The sequence below is a fragment of the Oenanthe melanoleuca genome, chromosome 2 (genome assembly GCF_029582105.1).
Source record: "Oenanthe melanoleuca isolate GR-GAL-2019-014 chromosome 2, OMel1.0, whole genome shotgun sequence".
Classification (NCBI taxonomy): Eukaryota; Metazoa; Chordata; class Aves; order Passeriformes; family Muscicapidae; genus Oenanthe; species Oenanthe melanoleuca.
The window spans coordinates 43156858-43174041 of NC_079335.1; the positions used below are offsets into that span (position 1 = coordinate 43156858).

The 17184-nt window shown below is 42.3% G+C and overlaps 1 long non-coding RNA gene across 1 annotated transcript; it reads left to right on the plus strand.

Annotated features, from left to right (window-relative positions):
* The first annotated feature begins 7809 nt into the window (after positions 1–7809).
* On the plus strand, positions 7810–14056 carry LOC130250241 (uncharacterized). The gene is made up of 2 exons (XR_008839945.1): positions 7810–9215; positions 13857–14056. It is a non-coding gene; the product is annotated as an uncharacterized LOC130250241 (long non-coding RNA).
* The last annotated feature ends 3128 nt before the right edge of the window (positions 14057–17184 follow it).

The following is a 17184-nucleotide window of genomic DNA, read 5'->3' on the forward strand; positions in this document are numbered from 1 at the left end:
CATCTCTGAGTCTACACTCATTTTTTACTGATTTCACAGTATTCTAACAAAAAGCAGTTTCCCCCCTTAACTTGAACAGGATTATGATGAAGGTCTTAGAGAGAAATCACAGATGGTATTCTCCAGAGACTTTCATGCCTTCAGGCTGCTTTATGCAGTTTTTCTCTCTAGGCAAAGTTGCTTTCTGAGAAGAAATCCATAATACAGTAATCTCCTGCACTGGGATCAAAGTGCCCTTTGTCCTTACAGCAAAGCAGGCTGACAGGTAACATTCTACACATGCTTTGCCTGCAGTGCAAGGTGCCCAGTGGTAACAAACCACTCTGCAGAGGGTTGTATTCAGGCCTTGGAAAGTTAAATGCTGCTCCTAGATCTGTGCAACAGCATACTACTTCAGTATTTTGTTCCCATTATTTGTGAATATTTCTCTGAAGCAATGAAGCTCTGTATGTCTGGAAGAGAAATGATCTGTATTCTAGGGCAAGTAGGCTGTCCTGTGTTTTGCTGTCAGCTGTTCTGCAAGGAAATAATGCCAAGGAGTTAATTATATTGGCACCTGTTTGCATGGGAAATTGCTTTCCTATGGGACAATAACTTAAAAAATAATGATTTTCCTCTAGGTTTTCCTGAAAAGTAGCAGTTTCTGAAAAACCAGGTCTACAGGGATAGTATGTTTCAGCTGTCTACATTATTTTGCTTCTCTCTTTTATAACATTGACCTTTTGGCAGCTGCTTCCTAGAGTGAAAAATTAGCATGAAAAATTTTAACCCAATATGATTTTTTCCTTGTCCTTCATTTGCTGTTTTTTACAACTCTCCATATCCCATACATAACTCAGACTGGGATTGTTTGACTACTAGCAGGGACTCCAGATTGAGTAGAAATTAGACTGTGTGTGTTTGTGAATCTCCATTCACACATTTTGCCCACAGCTAGATTATTTCTGTAAGTTCTAAGATACAGGTGGACTCAGTGAGAAGGTAAAAAAAAAAAAAATCTCTGATCATGAAGCACCTAGAATATATACAGAATTTATAGAATTTATTTATTCTATTAAAATCCATGTGACCCTAATTGGAAATTAAGATAGCCTAGTGAAAACAATGCTGGGTAGATCTCCCCCCTTCCATTGTCAGCCTCAACTTAGTATCACAATGTGATAATATTTTCCATTAAATGTGTGTGAAGGCTCAGGGATTTGGAACAGCTGGCAGAGAAGGATGTTCCTCCCTTGGTAGAGAATCAAAACATGATTGTGGGAGGGAAAAGGAGAAGGAGGATGGATAACTGCAGAGCATCCAACAGGTGCTGATTTTCTGTCTTATGTCTGTTCCTGTGAAAGCTTTTCTGTGCAGTGGAATTCTGAAACTTATATACTGAGTAATTTATCCCAGATAAAAAGTAAGAGAAGGTGAAATGAAAAGGGGCTGAGCTCAGATGGAAGTGGGGCTGGGAAAACTCCAGGCCTTCTGAAGGAGGAGAGAAGCTGCCATGAAAAGCAGGAAAAAGGGCAGCTCCCAGAGACTGCTAGCAGGACACATGCCACAGGAACAGTGGTGCAACACAGAGCTTAGCACAGAGCATAATTGACCTTTTGTTAGAAAAGAGTGAACAGAGTTACTGAAAACTCAACAGAGATATTTAGGAGTCCTGGTGTGGAAGAAGTGGTAGGGCTGCATAGCTAAAACAGAGATAGTATAAGGCCATACAGTGCAAACATCTGGGGTCTAGGGGACTCAGGAAATCCAGAAAAAAGGGGTGTTCACCCAGCATACAGGGTTATTAGGGTGCTGGAGAAGAGAATGGCCAAGAGTCCCTGGTGTGCCCAGTAACCTCAGCTTTATGGAAGCCAACAAGTGTGAGACCCCCAGTCATGGAAAAATTTAGATAATCTTCAAATATGTGAATGCCTTGAGGCTTATCTGAATTCCAAATCAATTGAAGTTCATCTCTGAAGAATTAGGATTAATGCCTATTGCTAATGAAAGTGTGTCCCCTGCTTGGAAGCATTACAGTGTTCAGGTCAAGAGCAAACATGTCCTGTTAATACTCTTGTTTATGCCAAGGATTTTTCCCACTATGCTGCAGGATTTTTCTCTCTCTTCTATGTAGTCTCACACACTTAGGCTTGTTTTACATGGATAAGCTCCTTATTCTCTGCTGCATTCCCTTCTATTTGACTTTATTTAGAAAGCCAACTGCTTCTACATAACAAAATGCTCAGACAGGCTGGAATATCTGACTTTGACTATAAAAACCTGTAAGCTTCTCCTGTGACATTGGAATGAAAGGGCCTGATAGATGGTAAGCCATTCAGTAATCTGGATAGAATTCCCTAGTACTGTTAGAAGAATTAATGAATTCCTGGGCTCTGAAAAAAATCCTTTCTATAATATAGAGACCTGAATGTGACACCTTTTTTCAATTCTCTGGAGAAACATTCCATAGTGACTTACAGGAAAAGACCAGAGATTTACCTCTCAAAGGAGTTCACCTGACTTTTCTGAACTAGAGTCAAGAACAAAATGAGTTTTATTTCAGGTGTCTGCCAGCTGAGCTGCTGTGGCAGAACCCTGGCACTTATGGAGAGTGCTCAATGCAGTAACTGCTTGAAGCCAGAGAGAAATTTTCTGTTGCTTTCACTATTTGCTAATTATATAACATTTCATAACCTCTGCAAAGCCAGGGATAATGCTTTTCTAATTAATAAATGTGCTCAGGGAGGTTCATGTTTGAGCTTGAATTTCATTTTGCAAAGAATGGTATTAAGAAAAGTGGCATTTCAGGTATGCATGGTGTTTGCATGTTTATCAGCCTTTTTTGTTTTCATTTTTGCTGAGGAGTATGTCTGTATTTTGAGTTTTAATGGTCATTCCCAGATTTTCACAGGACTAAACTGCCTATTTATTTAGAAGTAAGGAAACACTACTGATCTTATGCAGAAAAATAAGAAAAGCACCCTTATTTTGTATCTTAAATCAAATCCAGTTACTTCAAAAGTGAGGAAGTGGATGCTGTTAGCAAGCAATTTTGAAGACAGATGGGTTAGGTTGGTCTTGAAGTATAAAATCACAGAGTTTTTTTTATAATTTCCAAGGCTGTGTCCAAGGAGCATCCTAGGACATAGCTCAAACTCCAAAAGAGAAGCATATAAATAGATTATTCTTGTTTTAGGGCATTTGTAGTGTATGAATTCACCTGGCACCTGCTCATCTCAGCAGGGTCTGAAGCATTTAAACTCCAAGGTCACAGGGCACTGATCATTACTGCTTCATGAGGAACCCTATAGGTCTTGTGATCACTCAGAAACAAACTTCTGTTATTCAACTGTAATATGTATTCATGTCTACATACTAATCTATCAGTCTAGACAAGTGATTTAAAAAAAAAAAAAAGCCCTAATTCAGTTTATGCACAAAGCTAACTGAATATCCTTGTGCCAGCCTTAATACTTCCTGTGCCTGAAAGATGCTCGAACTTACCATGAGATCAATGTTTTTAAAGTCAGTCTATTTCTTAGTAAAATGATTAGGTGGTTTATATTTTAAATTTATCAGGAAAACATACACAATAAATCTACAACATGATGCAAATGTTTCAATAGCAAAAAGAAACCTTGAGAGAGGTCACTGTTTTCATAGGGTCTTGTCTAGGCTCTTTTGGCAGTATGTTATATTTTTAAGTGAATTTCCATCAATTATCAATTTGTTCTCAGTGGACTACAGGTATTGAATAACCAATTAGAGCAGACATGACAATGAAAACCTTCCTCTAGCAATAATGACTAAAATAACTTCTGTAGTGTTAAATTATAATCTTTTCTTAGGTTATATATATTTGCTAAGCTATTGCAGCTATGTACTTTGTCATCATTTTGCTGTTTAAGATTGTAAAATGCTGAGTCTAGGGCACATAATTCTGGTACCTAAATACAAATAGGTGTGAGGAAATGCCTGTTTTCCCATCATGCATGGTCACCTGAGCAGGCTCTTGAAAAGCTTCTGCAAATTTGCACTGGGCCAAAGTAGCCATTGGTTAATGTCTTTTGAGTTACTCAAGTCTCTGTTTGGTGGAGATCATTGCAGACACAGATAGATCACCACATGCACTCACATGGATGCTGCTTCCATGTGAGCTATGGCTGATGTGCCTGTGAGTGCCTTTGCACTCTGTGTGTGTCCTGGGCCACCCAGACCACATCTCCCTCCTGTCCATCTGTCCCACCTTGTAATAAGATCCCCATCTGCCCTGCAATAAAATCCCCTGGCCATGTGGTTGAATGGGAAGTTACTGAGTGACAGTGACAGTAACACATTTATGCCTTTCTTTTTATTAATTGAAACTGGTGCCTGCTTCCTGCCAAAAGCTCTGAGGAAATGCTACACTAATCGTTTTATCTCATAAACAGAATTTCTGTACCCACCATGGGCTTTGCTGAATTTTGGCATCAGCTTCCAAGCACATTTATCAGTGTCACTGGTCTGACAAAACCAAATGAGTGCCTCATGAAAATGGATCTGAAAGGAAACAGCTTTGTATCTTGCAGGGATCAGAAGAAAAAGGTACTTCAAAAGGGGAGGGACAGAACAAATTGTGACCCAATGTACAATGCATTAATAACATATGTCTTTCTTTTTTATGTTTTTTTCTTTTTCTTTTTGTTGTTCTTCAAATTTTAAAGACAAGAATAGATACTACAACACCCCTGGGAGGAAAACCCAAGGGCTTTTGTGATGTGGGACCAGCAAAAGAAAAGTGTTAATAGCTATTTTAGACAAGCCACTGGTTGTCGATTTTTTACCTTTCTGAGCCAAAAGCTCTTGCTAGTTCTGCCTGTAGCAGATGTGAAAGCAAGCTGTGTGATCCAGGTAGGAAGTATTTGGTGAAGGCATACTAAATAAAATAGCAGAAGCTTTGAGGCAGTGCTTCTCAGCATGTTACCCATACACTGCACTGTACAGAGCTGTACAAATGATTCCCACTCCTTGAAATGCAGTGGGGTACGTGAGTCAACAGGAGATCAATGGGCTGTTATGCCTTGGTACATTGTAAAGGAAAATCTTCCTTGTGTATGGAAATTCACAAACTCTCCAGAGTGCTTTCTGCATGAACTGCTGCTTGCCTTTCATAGCAGCAAACACAGATTGCTGCTTAAACAGATGGACAAAAGCAATGTGGGTATATTTTTCCATGCTTAAGCCTCTGTGGTTATATCCCCTTTTGCCTAGTGCCAGCCAAGCTGGGAGACTGAATTCCAATCACGTAACAGGTACATGCTCAGGTTTATAGAGTCAAGCTTGTGAATAGGTCAGTGCAACACTTGCTGCAGATAAAATAGCAATTTCTTTTCTCACTATCTCTGAACTAGGTTCAGAACACCTCCTGTACCACAAAAATAAAATAAATATCAGCTGAGCCTACAACTTAGCTGTATCTATGACTATGGTGCCACTGTTCTAGATCTACAGTCACAGCTATTATAGAATCTGCTTTTTGCAGTTCAGGTACATTTTATCCTTGCCCTGTGTTTGTGTATATTCTTTCTGGGGAGCCTTTAGGTTGTCTTTCTTGGCCTGCATAGTATATAGGCCCCCTCATACCACTGCTGAGAAACTGTTCAGTCTCTGGACTGTGCACAACTTTTTCTGTGTTTGTCAATAGTCATAGCAAAGCAGAGACTGTTGTGTCTTTAAGACAAACTCAAGCAGAACAGCCACCATCTTATCCAACAGACCTCTAAGTGTCAAGCAGTTTGTAGGGTCCAGGGGGGAAACAGTAGCTGGTTTACAGCAGCCAGTTAGGTCTCTGCTAGAGTTAGAAAAAATATTATTGCCTGTACTCAGGTCCAAGAGGAAGGAAGTTTGAGTTCCTGACTCCCAGCAGCTTGCTTTATAAGCCTGGATTGTAAAAAATCACAGAGTGATTTTAAGCATTTTATTAAAAAATTCCACTCTGCAAATTAAATGATCCCCAGTGCTGGGTGAGTATGGAGCTATTGGGGAATTATTCTCACTCCTATTCCCATGAGGTGCGGAGGTCAAGTATGAACGGTGATTGCTGTACTGCCCTTTTAGCAGTGCCCAGACCAAACCACTTCTGCTCCTTGTCACCCCAGCCTTCATGCAGAGCTGATCTGGGAGCCACTTCTGATCCTGGAGGCCAGGTAGTGCCCTCCCTGTTTGCAGGGCAGCACTGTGGTCCCTTCACTACAGCACAATGTAGTGCACAGCATCCCATGTCTTCCTGAAAGTTCATCACAGCCCATAATATTGGAGCCACTGGAAACCAGCTTATGGAAATATGTACTGGTAAACTAAATTCATTTAATCCCCTTCATCTCTGTGATTTTCTCCTCTAAGCGTGATTCAAAAGAATTTTAATCCCTCTCATGTAGGACAGAGAAGGCATTGAGGCCAGCAGCTTGTCCACACCTAGCAGAACAGTTGCCACACTTTATGTTCTCATTCTGCCTTAACAAACTCAAGTGTGGCCAAATAGGCAAGTCCTTAGAGTTGCTTGGATGCTTCAAAAGGCTTTGAAATGTTAGATCAAAATCCTTACCCACCCTTGCTAACTAGCATTCACCCTCAACAAAGGACAAAAGACTAATGCACTCTGAATGACTTTCTTTATTCTAGTCTCCTTGCAATTTAAAAGATTCCCTCTGTCCTCAGTATTAGACCTCACTACACTGTTGGCTGCTGCTTTGTACTGATGATTTCCAATGAGCTTGACATCATTAGCTATTGGGCTCCTGGTGGCAAGGGAAAAGTAAATTTCAGTTTTTTCTTTAATGATGATACTCAGCAAGTAGGTGCTTTAGTCTTTGAAAAATGATGAAAGCATAGCCAGAGGTGGGAAAAACCAGCAAATAACTCCAGCCCACAACTATTATCTGAGGAGTAGTTGACTCTGTAGATTTTTTACTAGTATCAGCTTGATGAGTCTATTGAAGTTTCTCCACGAAGTACAAAAAGTCTCATGAAAAGGGGAACACATACTAATTTTGCTCTTTCTTTGTGCCATTATGTGAGGAAGGCTGTAAATAGCAGAAGTGTGTATTTGCTAGTCACACTCCTTTCTGTTGAGCAATTAGTCTGTTTTTTTTTTACACCCAGGGTTGCCATGCAGAAGTTGGGGAGATCTCAGTGCAGAAAAGCACTGAGTTATACATGACTTATGAGAGTTTTTACCCTCTCTGCCTGAAGTGCAGGCATAACTGTGTGCTGTGTACATGCAGCTGGCTTGTGGATGGTCGATTTATTTCCTGCCCAAGTCCATAAGTGCTCTTTTAACATCTAGCACAGGTGTAATTGACTTGAGAAACTTCTTTTGAAAGCCAGAACTCCTGTGGCTGTTCCTTGCACACAGCCATCCAAAACAGTAAAGAGGGAGCAGAGTGCCCTATTCCACCTCTCCTCTTTTCTTGCTGATTAGCTCCTTCCTGAGGGGACACAGTCCCATGGCCCATGGCAGGGTACCCAACTGCCATGGAGAGCTGCAGACCCCTTGGACAGACCCCTACCACTGTGTTTTCTTTGGTCAGAGAGCTCCAGCAATCTGGAGCAGAGCCATGCTGTGGCACTAAGAGCCTCTCTTAAACAGGGTGCATGGGTCTGCATAGGCAGGTCCTGGCTGCTCAGGTTCAGAGCAAAACATTACTGTAAAAACAAGTCAAACAAAAAAAACACCATGTCCTTGGCTGAAGATAAACTAAGCAAAGCAAATTCAATCCTTTAAAATGTAAATATTAATTTAAACTTTCATTTTAACAGCACCCTTGGGCCTGTTGCCCTTTGGATGGAATACCTCCCCTCTCTCCTCTGCTGCTGGGCAGCACCTCTGGGATGGGAGCCCATCCTTTCCACAGTACAGGGAACAAATTGCTCAAGGTGGGAGGAAGCTGTCTTTGTAGGAGTCTTGTCTCTGGGGATCATGACCTGTACAAAGGAAAAGGCATTGGAGTTGGACAATGGGAAGAATCTGCTGAATGCCAAGCAGGCCATGCAGTCTCACCAGGCACTCCAAGATGTGGCTGAGCCTGGTTTTTAAGCAGCTTCCAGCAAGTCTTTGAGCTGTCTCTCCATCCCAGACTCACAGCAGCACTGCAAAGATGATGCCTTCTCTGACTGCTCAACCCTGTAGTCAAGAAGAACAGGAAAAAAAAAAGGTATGAAAAAGGAGAAAAAAAAGGTAAGAAGAAGATGGAAAGAAGAAGTTGAGATTTAAAGAGCATGATGGCAGGCACCCAAATTTATCTTTTTCTGATGTTTATGAAAATAGCTGGACCTAAGAGAGGCCTCAGGTGTGCTGGCACTCTGTTGGGTGCAAAATGTCTCTCAAAGAGAGGACAATGCAGGCCAGTGGCTCTGGGTAGGGATCATTGCTAAAGAATACCTCTCTCCTGCACCTCTCCTGAGCAACTCTGTGGCACTGTGGATCTTCCAAAATATGACAATTGCTGCTTGACCCACCAGCTAAGAATAATTTCCAGTGCAGCAGTTTTGGCCCAGCAGTCCTTTCCTCCAGATTCCCCCTACTGAAATGTATGATTTTAATGGAGTTTGTGGACATGTATATCTGGATTAATCTTCTGTTTCTGTGAATAAAATTTACCAATTCTTATAAACAATGTTATTTGCCCAACTGAGCTGTACGTCAGGCAACTTGAAATTCAGGTGTCTGTACTTAGATTGTGCTGAAAGGCACAATTCCCAGTAGCTGGAAAACCTGTTGTGCCTGCTCAGAGAGGGACCTTTTTCATCTCAGCCCAGCAAAGAGAGGAATTTTAAGTCAACCTGGCTTTCCGTCCTCAGTTTGTAATTCTGTTGCTAAGTGGCAATGAAAGGAGATTATGGGATCACAGATTAACAGAAACCTCTATTCAGTGCTCTTGTGTAATTATACATTTCAGTTAGTTATTCGAGAACTGAGCTTTAGCTTCTGTGCTCCTGCCTCAGCCTCACCCCTCCAGAGATTTTATCCTCAGGGTCTGATCAGGATCCTGATAAACTGGCCTTTCCTTTCCTTTAGCCTCTGCACCCTGGGGGAGCTCTGCCTGCAAGAGTACCCCGAGGGTCTCTGTTCTCTGCTTCCTCCCCTTACAAATTCCCTAATTTTTTCTCTTTTCCAAGCTAACATGTTCCACTCTCCCCAGCAAAAGTGGCAGAGTAGCATCAAAAAGTGGAGGAAGACACAAGCCTGAGTGGCTGAGGTAATCATTAAATGTTAAGGGCAGAAATTGTTTAGAGTGGTTTTTGAGGGGAACACAGTGGAAAGGGCCCAGAAAAATCAGGAAACAACATATCTGGCTAATGTTGGGAATGCACACAGAAAGGGAAGAAGTCTGGGAAGAAGATGTAGTTTGTCAGCTGTGAGGAGAGGGTGGTAGTACACAGCATGTACATTCATAGAAATATGAGGAGCAAAGGCTTCCTTATGCAGGAAAAAAATTTGATTGTTTTAAGTAGAAAAGCTGCACCTGGAAGAGCCATGCAAAGAACAGGAGGGAGAAGAAAGGCAGAGCTTTGTGGAGACCCATCTCTGAAACTGAGCAGAAGGAAAGAACATGAGCTAAGCATTTAACAGGAGCAGGGAAGGGGGATGGTTGGAGGAAATCACTTAACATGAATACAAGTAAGAGGAAGATATGGCATGAAAGGATGATGGGAAACAAGAGCTGCAAAAACAACAGAAGGAAGGCTATGTTCAGGGAGAGAGGATACACTTGCAGGCAGTGATGGCCACAGACTGTCATACAAACAAAACACAGAAATAGAAAGCAATGTATAGGAAAGCAAATCTGCTGGCAGTTCAACATACCTGCTTTACAGGGACTGGTATTTTCAATGTCTTATGCTAAAATCTCCAAGGGAAGCAATAACTCAAGAACAAACAAAGCTGAAATAAGATTTTCTGAGTCAGTCTCTGTGTTGTAAACTGTAGCTGACATTAAATATGTGCTGCCCCTGTGCCTACTAGAGACTGCTGGACATCCTGTCTTACAGAGCTCCTTGCAGAGGAGACACTGGGGTTTTCTGGTCTCAGTTTTAGACGGAATGAATACACACTGTCCTTTTTTTCTGAAGAATTTGTGTAATTCTCCTGTCATCCCACTCTGCTGTAGCTTTGCCTGTAATTTCTCTTTGGAGGTAACTGTGCTGTTTCCAAACAAGCACTGTGCTCCATAAGATCAGTTTTAGCTCAGTAGCTGGAGCAGGGTACCTACTGCCTAGAGTAGGGGTCCAAAAATGGAACTCGTCTTGCTGGGGTGAATAAGCTGTTCAAACACAGGGTAAACATTCACTTTGTGGCTCTTACACCAGAACAGATTTTTCCCATGTATATTATGGGTCTCCTTCAGACTCAAAGAAGAGAATTGGCAAACTGCAGGAGGTGTTTGCTGCCCTTGAGGTTTGGGCACAGCACCCAGGATGAGAGGATGTTACTTCCTTTCTTTCCTCATCTGAATCAGTTAGGATCTGAGACACAGTTTTTTTAAAATTTCAATCTGAAGAGGTAGCATTGACTTCATCATGACAGTGCCCATGGGCCACTCCAGAGCTAAGGGTCTGGAAGAACTTGCCATGTGGAGATGGTGGAAACCAGAAAAGTGAGCAGCCTGTATTTCTGAGCAGTGATATACAGCCTGTGATTGCTGACCCCATGAGCAGCCTGCTTTTGGGGAAAAAAATGTTTTTATCTAGTATTAGGTAGGGCCCCTTCTTCTGAAGTCATTCAGGAAAGAAGAAAAGTACTCTTCAAAAATAAAGAGCATTCTCCTTTCATTCCTACAGGCATCCTGCTGTTTTTGTAGTTAGTCATCTGCAGTCTAAACTCCAACTTTAACCAGAGTTATCAAAAATTTGCTTGTACCCATGAAAAATAAATAACTAGGACTATGTCAGGCTTGCTGTTTGCCAGACTATTGAGTTATGACAGGATGACTAATTCATCCCTCACCTTGTCATTACATATGTGACTGATGTGATTTACAGAAACTCCCATCAGAATGACACTTACCTCTCATGCCAGGCACACAAGGAAAAGAAATTTCTGGACCCTCTCATGGTGTCCTTGTCTAGGTGTTGAGGAAACTACCAAGAGAACCCTGATGAGACACAGTGCCTTCATGGCAAAAAGGGCCTAGTTTTGACCCTAGGTCAAGTTTAGTTTCCTCTTTCAAATCTTCCAGAATAGTGAGGTGGAAAAAGAAAGAAACAGTGATAGAAGAAAAACTGTTTTTTGTAGAAAAACTACAAAGCATGGACAGGGAAAAGGGGTGGAAAACATACCCTATTGCAAAGCACATAACAAGATTTTTCTTTTTCCAAGGGGACATCCTATGCTGTGTTGTGCAATTATTTTTTATCAACCACTTCCTAATTTTTGCTGATTAAAACAAAAAAATCATCATCCATAACAGGTCCCTTTCTAAAGATGTATTTGATAGGTTGATCCTTTTGGCTTAGAGTGATAGCCATACAGAAGCCACCACACAGTGAATTGGGATACTGGGATGATTTTTTGTCTCCTCCTATAGCTTGACTCATCACCTGTATAAGCCCAGCACATGGGTAGAGCTATCTCAAGTTAAAACTGTGCAAAGCCAAGAAGAAAAAGAATGATAGAAATGGGGATGGAGACGTTGCTGTGACATTACATGATGATTAGAGTGCTGATCCCTCAGGGCACTGTTTGTTAGCTGCAGTTCTATTAATCAGGTTGTGCATTGTTTCTCTTTTCATTACAGCATGCGTCAAAACTTCTGAAAGAAAAATGCTGTAAGAGAGTCCTAAGGACTTGGTCTTTTGAGAGCAGGAACGTGCTGGTGTATTGCCAGAGAACATCTTACTTAAGAGATCAATGACAAAGCAGGAAAAAATCATCATTATTTGGAGGGATTTGTTACCTACATGAGGGGAAGCACTAAAAGAGAGAGGCTGTATTGCAGTCCAGGACCTTGTCCTTTGTTCCCATGGGCTTTGCCGAGCCCAGCCGGTTACACTTTAATGCCGCTGACGATGTGCTTGTAACCGAACCAGAAACCTTTCAGATGCAGCGAGGCTGGCGGGGTCCCACCGAGAGCCGAGTGCGGTGTCAGGGCAGTTCTGCCCGTCCCTGGCAGAGGTGTCCGTGGTACCCCGCTCCCTGTGAGCCTCCCGCATCCCGGCTGGGCTGCGCCTCCTGCATCCCGGGCAGGGGGACACGCGGTCACGGGCTGCCACCTGCCGGCCCCGGGAACCGCTCTCCGCCAATTCCAGGAAAAACACTTCTCCTCGGTGTTTCTGTGGGTTTGGTTTTGGTTCCGACGCAGCGGGGCAGAAGCTTTCCTGCACAGAAGGGCCAAGGCAATCCTGGGGTGCATTGGGAAGAGTGTGGCCAGCACGTCGAGAAGATAATCTTCCCTCTCTACTCAGCCCTAGTGAGGCCACATCTGGAATGCTGTGCCCAGTTCTGAGCTCCTCAGTACAAGAGACACAAGGAGCTACTGGACAGGGTCAAGTGAGGGTCACAAAGGTGATTTGGGGGTCTGGAGCATCTCTCTTATGAGGAGAGACTGCGGTAGCTGGACCTGCTCAGTCTATTCATTAATCCATATAAATATCTTAAATATATGTCTCAAGAGGATGGTGCCAGACCCTTTTCAGTGCCCAGACACAGGACAAGGAGTAATGGCCATAAACTAACACTCAAGATATTTCACCTCAACATGAGGAGGAACCTCTTTCCATTGAGGTGGCAGAGCACTGGAACAGGTGCTCAGGGAAATCATGGAGTGTTCCTCTCTGGAGAGGTGCAAAACCCATTTGGACACATTCCTGTGTAACCTATTCTAGGTGACCCTGCCTTGGCAGGGGGATTGGAGCAGATGATCTCTAGAGTTTACAACCCCAACAATTCTGTAATTCCATGAAGGAAAGATTTAATGGTTCTGCTTTGTGAAATGTATTATGCCTTTGGTGCCTCCTGGGAAGCAGCTGGTCATCTGTTGGTAATAAAGATAACAACCCAATTCTTTTATTTTCTTTTCACTGACACCAGGAAAAATGTCAGCCATTACTCTGTTGCTGTGATACAGAAACTTATCTGTGGTGGCAGACAGAGCCAGAGAAAACAAAAAAAAAAATCCCACCCAAAAAATCATTCTGCTACCAAAGTAAACAAAAAATTATAAGCTGAAGGCAGATTTCCATTTCCCTTCCCTTTGAAAGACTGGATTTCTTTCCTAATGCTCTGCAGACAAACTTAATGCACTTATATTGTCAAACTCCAACTTTTCTAAACAAAAACCCACCCAGTCTGCTGGATGAGGAGGCAGCTCTGTGGAATATTTAGATTCTGTTAATCCTTTAATCTGGCTGTAGAGCACAGCAGGAAAAGGTAGATGTGGGAGAGAAACAGAGGGGTTATCTGAGGGGCAGGGCCTCCCAAAGGAGGCTTTCTCTGAAATGAACCCTGGTGGTACTAATTGCTGATTTATTGGTGGTACAAATTCCTTCCAGAGCAGCAAACATTCCTCATAGAGTATTTCTCCCTAACATACAGCAGATAAATTTGTAAACTCAGACTGAGGAGTATATTCAGCATATTATCTTCCAGAAACAATTTAAAAAGTAACAACTTCTCTTCTTTCACGTGATATTCTTACACATATTGTATCACATTGTCCTTTCATGCTGATCTCAAACTTCAGCTGATGCAGTAAGAGTGCCTCAAATTGTGTTTACTGCAGAACCTCACTGCTTGGAGGCTTTCTACCTCAAATTATTTTATTGCTCCTCAGACCACATAGCATTAAGAACATTTTTTTCCAGTCATGTGCTTCAAAAGTATTTTTCTTCTTTTGTCATAGGTCAGAATACTCCTTCCCAGTGAAAAACCTGAATAAGGCATCTGAGAAACAAGTGAAGACACTCTGGGACAGCATCATGCTCTGCCCTTCCCTTTGGATTTTGCACTGTGCATGCAGTGTCCTGGCTCAGTCCCTTCCCTGCCTACCCCACCCTGCTTGCTGACAGGACAATGTGAGCAGCAATAAAGGCATCAACACTTTTCAAGTGGTGTTCAGCACGAACTAACCCATCCCTGTGCTAGCAAGACCGTTCTGGTCATAAATGAAACGCAGCACCACAGGAGCTCTACGAAGAAAATTTGTAAATTGGCTGGCTATTCCAGCCAAAAGCAGGATGGTGGGATGCCAGAATGCACTACAAGTTATCAGTGTGATTTGTAGAAAGGGGATCACACTAAAGAGTGAGATCTTTGATAAATGATACACTGAAATACCTCTTTAAAGTGTGTTAGTGGGTACCTTGAAAATTTATGATTTTTTAACCAGAATGTTCGTTTAAATATCTCCTTCAGAAGACTTCCTGAATCCTTAAACAGCCAAAAATACTTCTATACTGACCTGGATTGATTTACAAATCAAATTTTACTACAGCTGCTTTCCCAGCTCCTGTTATTGTGTTTTTGTATCTTCTTTTAATTTGACCCTGGTTTGCAGGAACTTTCTTGAATTTGAAAGAAGACCACAATGGAAAAGGCAGCTAATTTTTTTTCTTGTTTTAACCCTATCTTGAAAAAAAAAAATCCTCTGTGTTTCACAAGTGTTTTGAACTAATCTTTTGAAGTAATACAAGCAGAGTGAGCCAGGAAATTTATCAGAGTTTATAATGACAGTTGACTCTACTTAAGTTGCTCTTTCTTTGATAAGAACATCCTAACTAACATCAAGGGTGCTGTAAGATCACTCTGTTTGCACTTGCTTCACATGGTATCAAATATTTAAATGCTCATTAATTCAAAGAACAGGGGCGTGAGACTGACCCCTGTGCTCCTGTTTCAGGACATGTCCTTGAGATCTGTTCTCACTTGTTTACCTGCTTTAGTAAGGATTTCATCTGCCCCAGGTGACAGCCATTTATCCAAAATGCAGGAAGCTCCACTACTAACCAATTCTACTAGCACCACCTGGAAAAGGCTATTTGAAGCAATTTTTTACCCATTTGATGCTAAGTGTGATTTGCTTGCTTGCTTAAAGACATGCCTGAACAGAACCATGACTGATATGGTTTGATTTGTTTGTGTAAGGGAAAAATATTTTATTACAGTAAGGCAGAGTATAGGGAGTTCCAAACTACCAGGACTATGAAAAATCAAGTATTTGTACGGATCTGTATTTCATGTCTCCCACCTCTTTCCCACAAAACCAAGGATGGATGCCAATGAAACTTTTTTCATTAACAGACCTATTATGTTGACAGTACCTCTCCTGGGGCACTGATTCAAAAAGGGTGTGAGAGGTTTCTTGTATTTTCTGCTCTTGCAAAAATCAAGCTTGCTGGTTACAGAAGGGTAATGCAGAATGATAAATAACAAAACAGGGCACACAGGGCAAATCTGCCCATCAGTACTAGCTGTGCCACTGACAGATGTGTTACAGATCAGGTGAGATGCAACACCTGGGAGACCTAATTTGGCTCCATCATAAAGCTGATGCTGTAAGTACATAATTGCTTCTAGTTGTAAACTGGCTTTTAGTCTTATTTTCAAGAAAGAAGTAACTGGTAATAGATAATAATAATAATAATAATAATAATAATAATAATAATAATAATAATAATAATAATAATAATAATAATAATAATAATAATAATATGTCCCACAGCTGCTAGGGAGGCTGGATTCAAGACCTGAGGGACACCTGTCAGCTGGTACCAGCTCTATCTGCTCAAACTCCTGCTCTCCCCAGTGTTTAAACTTTAGCCTCACTCCAAAGATCTTGGCTAATCATTAGCCAGGGAATCAATGCTGGGTTTTTGCGTAATCACTGTGACGTGCTATCTCTGAGTTCTGTTTGCTCTAGCAAATAACAGATAACAGATCTAAGAGAAATGGTCTGATGAAACATTTGAAACGTAGGTCAGAAACCAGCTTGGAGCTGAGGTGGGAAGGCTATAAACCCTCCTGCTTCCCCAGCACCCAGCAGCACAAACCTTGCCATGTGGTTTTCCCCCAGCATGTCCCCAGCACCTTCTGGGTGCACTCCTACCATATGGCTGAAGACACTTTCTGTCATGCATTTCAAGACAATATAGTTTCAGGGCAGTTTTAAAACCAGTGGTACCACTCCCTACACATCAGTGGCTAACAAAAAATATTGAAGTAAGTGAAGGGAACATCTGCACAGTTTGAATTTCTCTCTCCCTGGGCTTCCCTAACTAATACAAGATATAATGTTTAACATCTGGCATGTTAAAAGTTCGCTTAGAATTACATAAAAACACAATTTTCAGCTGTGGGCTCCACTGTCATGCCCCTTTTCACTATAGCCTCTGTGGCTCCACGAATGGGTAGCTGTAAAAATGAGGATGATTTCCCTGCATACCAGCCCCAAGCAATAGGGAGCAGGTATCCAGCTCTGTGTTTGATTTTTGGTTGCCAGGTGCTGAGCCATATGATGTACTGGGAGACCTGGCCACCTGCAGTGCTGGCTCCTGGGGTGAGGCCACAAGGAGAAACTGGGAGCTGGAGAGTGCAACCACTTTGTGTGGTTCAAGAGTCACACTGGCTGTTAGTGCAGCTGTTTCCTGCATGACTCTTACTAGTCACATCAGAGGGTTGGGGCACTGGGAATGGCTTCTTGGGCAATCAGGGCCCTGCCCCATATAATTTTTTTTTTTTTAATTCAGTGATTGCTGTCCATGCAGGGAAAGCAGAACACCATATCTTCTCATCCAGTCATCTTAATCCATCATTTTGCCTCATGTGAGTGCTGTCCTGCTGACACCAAGCCTCTCACAGATTATGCCAAGTCCTTGTCATCCAGCATCCCATCTTTGTAGCAGCAGCAAAGATACCTGTGGAAGAAGGTTTTCCTAACAGGGCTCTCAGCTTTTCCCATGTCTGGAAGCCATTTCTGTGTGTTCAGTAGCTCCCAGTGCCTTGCTCCTCCATGCACTTGGGCCTTGAAAAGCTACCTTGAAACCTTGCAAACTCTGCATTGAAAGCCTGCACTAGCAGCAGGCAGGGGCCAACCTTCCTGCACATAAAGTAAGAAGGACAGATGGCTGCAATGCACTCTGAGCTCCCTGGAAGCTCAAAGGCCACGAGGAAGGAGATGGGGCTAGCAGAGGAGACAGCCAGCAGCACCAGCTCCACCACTGCAGGGAAGGCTG